Source organism: Pongo pygmaeus, chromosome 5, assembly GCF_028885625.2.
Source record: "Pongo pygmaeus isolate AG05252 chromosome 5, NHGRI_mPonPyg2-v2.0_pri, whole genome shotgun sequence".
NCBI lineage: Eukaryota > Metazoa > Chordata > Mammalia > Primates > Hominidae > Pongo > Pongo pygmaeus.
Window position 1 is genome coordinate 13,450,736 of NC_072378.2, and position 7,588 is coordinate 13,458,323.

At 42.8% G+C, this 7,588-nt stretch overlaps 1 pseudogene; it reads left to right on the forward strand.

Moving 5' to 3' along the window:
• The first annotated feature begins 2,573 nt into the window (after positions 1-2,573).
• Positions 2,574-3,356, forward strand: LOC129038506 (small ribosomal subunit protein eS4, X isoform-like; annotated as a pseudogene).
• The last annotated feature ends 4,232 nt before the right edge of the window (positions 3,357-7,588 follow it).

Genomic DNA, 7,588 nt, shown 5'->3' on the forward strand with positions numbered 1-7,588 from the left:
AATCCGGGAGGCGGAGCTTGCAGTGAGCCGAGAGTGTGCCACCGCACTCCAGCCTGGGCAACAGGGTAAGACTCCGTCTCAAAAAAAAAAAAATTTTTTTTGAGCAATTTACTAAGTTTCAAAGAGCTATTTACAGTTTCATTGGTGATGGAAGACATTTGCAATCCTCAGCACTGTCCATCAGACCTAGAAGCAATGACAATTCAGCAGCAATGAGCAACTCTAGCACCAGATATGATTTCTAAATACTACTTCTTACTAAAAAGACACCAGGGATGCTTGGAAAAACAACTGAGTCGTGGTCTGGGACAGGAGTTTTTTGATATAAGGCTAGAACATCTTATTATGCCCCAAAGCAAAGGCACTGTGTGAAAGAATCCTGAGATGATGGCAAAAGAATGCAGAGGCTAACTCAAAGGGGTTCTCTCTGGCAATAGTTGGGTCAGTTTCATGGAAAAAGATAATAGAGTGAAACACATCAAATATGTAAAAATCCAGTAGTTCACATAATGATAATTTAAAAAAAATCCGTGGTCACCTGTGGAGATTGGAAGGGCACCAACTCCTGACAGGCTGATAAATAAAAGGAAAGGATCTTATCCTGCCTTTTTCTGTATAAACTGTATTTCAGTATAACTGAGTAGTTGATATGAGAAATTTCTTCTTTATAGAAGGAACACAGCTAAGAAAGAGAAATGACAGAACTAGAAAATTATCATTTTCAAGTCCTTATTGAATTAATGGATTCTGGCAATGAACTGCAATGGCTGCAAAAACCATTAGATGATAGGTTGATGAGGATCTTTATTATGGATGGATCAGGCTGAGAACACCTAGCACTAACCCATCAACTTAAACCTGTAAAGGTAGAAAAATCAGACATCATATTTTTCCTGATATGATACAATCAGAATGCATACCAAACCACCTTTAAGTCCTACCAAAATGAACCTAAATCAAACCAAGGTCTATCTATCTGTTCACAAGAAATACAGGGGTCGAGAAACAAGTTAAGTGACACTGGGAGAATAAAACCAGTGAAATCTGGAATGTGGGAATTTCTGTAGGACAAGTGACCCAGTTTCTCTGATGAATGAATGGCATAAAAAGGGCGTGAGAGTGGGGTAATGTAAGAGACTTAAGAAGCATATTGTATTGGTTTGGCGGCCATAATAAAATACAACAGACTGGGTGGCTTAAACAACAAAAATTTATTTCTCACAGTTCTGGAGACTAGAAGTCTGAGCTCAATGTGACGACAGGGTTGGGTTCAGGTGAAGGCTCTCTTTCTGGCTTATAGACGGCTGCCTTCTCATGTGTGCTCACATGGCTTTTCCTCAGCGCATGCTCGTGGACAGAGCAAGATCTCTCTCTTTCTCTTCCTCTTATAAGACCACCAATCCTATGGGATTAAGACCCTTATGACCTCATTTTAACCTTAATTGCCTTCTAAAAGCCCTGTCTCTAAATATAGTCACGTTAGAGGTTAGGACTTCAACATAATGAATTTAGCATGGACACAATTCAGTCCATAGCATGTATCAGCCATATGCCATGTATGGACCTTGTTTGAATCCTGCTTGTAAGAAATCAACTGTAAAAAGACATTTATGGGACAATCAGGGAAATTGTCTTTGTTATTGTTGTTTGTTGTTGTTGTTTGAGATAGGCTCTCATCTGTTACCCAGGCTGGAGGGCAGTGGTGTAATCATGGCTCACAGCAGTCTCAAACTCCTGGGCTCAAGTGATCCTCCTACCTCCGCCTCCCAAGTTGCTGGAATTATAGGTACACACCATCAGGCCTGATTAATTTCTTTCTTTTTTTTTTCTCTGTAGAGAGGGGTTCTCCCTGTGTTGCCAAGGCTAGTCTAAAACTCTTGGGCTCAAGTGATTCTCCTGCCTTGGCCTCCCAAAGTGCTGGTATTACAGGTGTGAGCCACTACACCTAGCCTCATCAGGGAAATGGTAACATCACCTATTGGATACTGGATGATAGTAAGGAATCATTAATTTTTTGTAGATATAACGAAGATGTTGCAGTTGGTTTCTTAAAATTCCTTATCTCTTAGAGATACATACAGAAGTATTTACATTTGAAATTATATAAAGCCTGGGATTTGTTTTAAAACGACATATTAGGGGTAGGAGTAGAGGTTGGAAAGGAGATATAGATGAAGCTAGATCATCCATCTATCAATAACTATTGAAGGCCAGGCACTGTGGCTTACGTCTGTAATCCTAGCACTTTGGGAGGCCAAGGTGGGAGGATCACTTGAGCCCAGGAGTTCAAGACCAGCCTGGTCAACAAAGTGATACCCAATCTCTAAAAAAAGACATATAAAAATTAGCTGGGCGTGGTGGCTCACACCTGTAGTCCCAGCTACTTAGGAGGCTGAGCTGGGAGGATTGCTTGAGCCCTGGGAAGTCAAGGCTGCAGTGAGCTGTGATTGCACCACTGCACTCTAGCCTGGGCAACAGAATGAGAACCTGTCTCAAAAAAACAAAACAAAAAAAACAATGAATTTCTATGTGCACCAGAAGACTGAGGCTATCTTTCCTTGCCTAACACAGCCATGGCTTGTGGTCCCAAGAAGCATCTAAAGCGGGTAGCAGCTCCAAAGCATTGGATGCTGGATAAATTGACCAGTGTGTTTGCTCTTCGTCCATCCACCAGTCCCCACAAGTTGAGAGAGTGTCTCCCCCTTATCACTTTCTTAAGGAACAGACTTAAGTATGCCCTGACAGGAGATGAAGAAGATTTGCATGCAGCAGTTCATTAAGATCGATGGCAAGGTCTGAACTGATAAAACCTACCCTGCTCGATTCATGGATGTCCTCAGCATTGACAAGACGGGAGAGAATTTTTGTCTGATCTATGACACCAAGGGTCGCTTTGCTGTACATTGTATTACACCTGAGGAAACCAAGTACAAGTTGTGCAAAGTGAGAAAAATCTTTGTGGGCACAAAAGGAATCCCTCATATGGTGACTCATGATGCTCACACCATCCGCTACTCTGATCCCTTCATCAAGGTGAATGATACCATTCATATTGATTTGGAGACTGGCAAGATTACTTGATTTCATCAAGTTACACTGGTAACCTGTGTATGGTGACTGAAGGTGCTAACCTGTGAAGAATTGGTGTGATCACCAACAGAGAGAGGCACCCTGGATCTTTTGACGTGTTTCACATGAAAGATGCCTATGACCACAGCTTTGTCACTCGACTTTCCATTTTTGTTATTGGCAAGGGCAACAAACCATGGATTTCTCTTCCCTGAGGAAAGGGTATCCGCCTCACCATTGCTGAAGAGAGAGACAAAAGACTGGTGGCCAAACAGAGCACTGGGTGAAATGGTCCCTGTGTGACATGTTAGATCTTTGTACGTAATTAAAAATAATGTGGCATGATTAATAGAAAAAAGAAAAACAATTGAAACTGGGTTATGGGCACTTGGGGCTCTACTTCACTATTCTCTCTACATTTGTGTACATTTGAAATTTTTCATTATAATAAAAAATCTTTTTAATGCAAGAAGGAGTGGAAGGGAGAAATACTTAAGAAGTATTTCGACCATACACAATGTGTAGCTCTTGTTAAACCCCGATTAAAACACACCAACTGATAAAAAGACTTTTTGAACAAATGTAACAAATTGACCATGATCTGTGTTAGATGATATTGTAAGTTACTGTTAATTTTGTTAGGTATAATTGTGCGTGGGTCTTTTTTTTTTTTTTTTTTTGAGGCCCTGTCTGTTAGAGATACGTATCAAAGCATTTAAAAGCATTTATATATGCTGGGATTTGCTTTAAAATACTGGGGAAAAAAAACCACACCAAAACAAGGAGGGTAGATGAAACATGATTGGCAGAATGTTGATAATTGTTAAAATTGGTCAACAGATTGGTAGAGTTTCATTACATTATCATCTGAAATTTTCTATCATAAACCACTTAAATAAATATTCATGAGACCATCGTGTTCCAACCAAACAATGACAGGAAAAATTCATACATCCTCTTCCAAGTATCCTTGGAAGATTAATGTTTTCATGATAAAATTTTTAAAGTACTTTTTTATAGCTCTGATTCGTAGCTTCCTTTTTCCTAGTCAGCAAGCAATTTCTCATTAGGATATGACTCAAGGACATACGGTTCATTGCAATGATCATCAAATCACATAGTGGGAAGACACTGTAAAAAAAAATATTCCCTTCCTACGGCAGAGTGTGTCATTCACAGTTTTCTGCAACTGAAACCCTGTTTTGAGATTTGCCTTCCAAAGACCTTGATAGTGTACCACATTATCATATGCATCCTGTAACAAAAAAGAAAAATATATTGGGCCGGGCACGGTGGCTCATGCCTGTAATCCCAACACTTTGGGAGGCCGAGGAGGGTGGATCACCTGAGGTAGGAGGTCAGGAGTTCAAGACCAGCCTGACCAACATGGTGAAATCCCCTCTCTACTAAAAAATACAAAAAAAATTAGCCAGGCATGGTGGCACATGCCTGTAATCCCAACTACTTGGGAGGCTGAGGCAGGAGAATCACTTGAACCTGGGAGGCACAGGTTGCAGTGAGCCGAGATTGTGCCATTGCACTCCAGCCTGGGCAACAAGAGTGAATCTCCATCTAAAAAAACAAAATGAAACAAACAAACAAAAATCTATCTATCTATCTATCTATCTATCTATCTATCTATCTATCTATCTATCATCTATCTGTACATAAAACGACCAGAACCAAAGTTGTTATTTTGGATCTTTGATTTTTTTTCTCCTTGAGAATAATGGGAGCCTTTTTATCTAATAATAAGTGCATTCTTGAAGGTTGGAGCATTTTAATTATTTTTAATTATTTATTTTCATTATTTTAAGCATAGGCATTTTCAGGAATCTCATAGTCCATATTGAAATATGCAGATGAAAAAATCATTTAAAAATTTCACCCCAGCCAGGGCTGGGTCAGAGAACACGTTGAAGTGGACAAAAAGAAAGAGTCGCTCACCTGCCTGGTGCCCCTAATAATTCATAGGTGGTGCCCAGTGGGCTTGAAAGACGGGACTAAGCAGAATTGTTTCTAAGTGGAAGTGGGAATCAGGGTGCGTGAATTTTTTGGTAGACAACCACTGGGCTCCCTGATTTAACATTTCAGTCTGCTATTCCACTCCTCCAACTGCCTTCTGTTCTGAGAGGTGTGGGCTGAGCCAGGCGAGAGCCCAGGTCCCATGTCAACTCATCTGGGCTGCAGGAAAAGGCTGCCTGCGCTCTGGGCCCTCCAGACTTGACAGCTGCGACCCCGAGCTGGTGTTTGACAAACAGACCAGGCAGATGCCACACAGTGCCCTGCAGTGTCTCTGCCAAGTGACACAAAAAACCAAACCATTATAGGAAGGAGGAGCAGGTCAGTCAGTCAGCTTCTAAAAATACCCAAATAGGAGCATAGAAACATCCCATCACCCCATGTCAATCAAGAGAAAGTCACAGAAGAATAAGTTTGCCAGCAAAACAAAACAAAAAAAAGGCAGAAGGAGCGGGTAGGAGAGCCTCGAGATGAAGAAAACTTGTATGAGGGTCATTTAAACGCTGGTAGGATGGCCTTTTAAGAGGCAGCTGCTTGGAGAGTCTCATAAATGGCCTTTGGGTAGTGGTAGCATTTGCATCAGGCCACCAAGGCGCTGCTGCTAGCTGGCCAGGCTTAGGGAGGGCTGTGGGCTCTGAGCGTGCTATGGGCCTCAGGCCATGCTGTGAAAAGTCAGCAAGATCACAGAGGAGCTGAGCCGGCAGGATTTTCCAGAAATCACCTAGGTCAAGAAGACCAGAGCAAATTATATGTGGGTGGTTGGAGCCCAGAGCCAGAAACTGTAACAGCAACCTTTTTTCTGCACCTCTGTACCAAAAACAGCCAGAGACGTGGACAAGGACCACTTTTGGGAGTGGGGAGCACGATCTATCTAAGCAGCATCCCATATACTGGCTCCTGTAGAGGGAGGCCCACTTAAGAGGAAATGTAAACACAAACATCCTGGGACAGCCTTAGGCGCCCATGCAGTCTAGTGTTGCACTCCCAGGCTGGGCCCTTCAGATAAGCAGTGGTGGTCTCTGTAGCACCTCAACTCTCCGTCCATTCCAGCCCAGCTGCACTGTCTCTTTTCTCATGGCTGAATATTCCAGTTTAGCCTGAAGTTGCCTCCTTACATAGTTTACGTTCAGCTTAAAGGTGTCTCCATACACAGTGAACTGTAACCCAACTAAAGATATAAACAGACAGTAAATTACTCTAAGAACAAGTAGTGGAGTCTCAGCCAATCACAACAAGCAGCCAGCTGTTCACACCATGTGCAAATAAGGCAGAAGCCAGGCGGTAACCAATCTCGCTGTTTCAGTACTCACTGTCCCTCTCATTTTTCTGTCCCTAAATCCTCTCCAACCACATGGAATTGCCAGTTTCTCTCTAAACCTTTTCTGATTTCGGAGGCTGCCAGATTTGCAAATCACTCTTTGCTTAATTAAACTCCATTAAATTTACCTTGTCTAAAGTTTTTCTTTTCTTTTTTTTTTGAGACGGAGTCTTGCTCTGTTGCCCAGGCTGGAGTGCAGTGGCACAATCTCTGCTCACTGCAACCTCCGCCTCCCGGGCACAAGCGATTCTCCTGCCTCAGCCTCCTGAGTAGCTGGGACTACAGGTGACAGCCACCATGCCCGGCTAACATGGTGGCTCACATCTCTAACCCCAACACTTTGGGAGGCTGAGGTGGGTGGATCATTGGAGGTCAGGAGTTCGAAACCAGCCTGGCCAACATGGCACAAGTTTTAACACAGGTCTTCCCCTGCCTTATCCTTCCTTGTCACCCAGGTTTCTAGGCATGCCTGCCTCCTAGCCAGGGAGTGCTGGCCTCAGGCTTTTGAAGAGCATCACACTTCCAGAAAGCTGAAAAATAAATTATACCTCCCTGACACATGCTCATTCCTCCTGCATCCCCATGACAAATTCCCTCCAAAATCACCACACTGCCTTTCTCTTCTCTTCCCCGGATAAAACTACATTACCCATAATGATTAGAGGAGAAACAAACACGCATTTTTCCTTTAGAAAACCCTCCTAACTTATGAACCAGAGCAGAGACTCATGCAGGACAAAAAGGAATCTTCTACAATGTGCAGATCAGATGATCTTCAATTTGTACTTCGTATTTGTGCTTTAGAATTTACAAAGACCAGTTGGGCATGGTGGCTCACACCTGTAATTCCAGCACTTTGGGAGGCTGAGGCAAGCAGATCACTTGAGGACAAGGGTTCAACACCAGCCTGTCCAACATGGTGAAACCCCGTCTCTACTAAAAGTACAAAAATTAGCCAGGCGTGGTGGCGGATGCCTGTAATCCTAGCTACTCGGGAGGCTGAGGCAGGAGAATCACTTGAACCCAGTAAGCTGAGATCGTGCTACTGCACTCCAGCCTGGGCGTTGGAGTGAGACCCTGTCTCCAAACAAAACAAATATTTACAAAGACCTTTCTCACACATGATCACATTTTGGTCTGACAACCACTAAGTGAGACAAGTATTACTAATCCCATGTA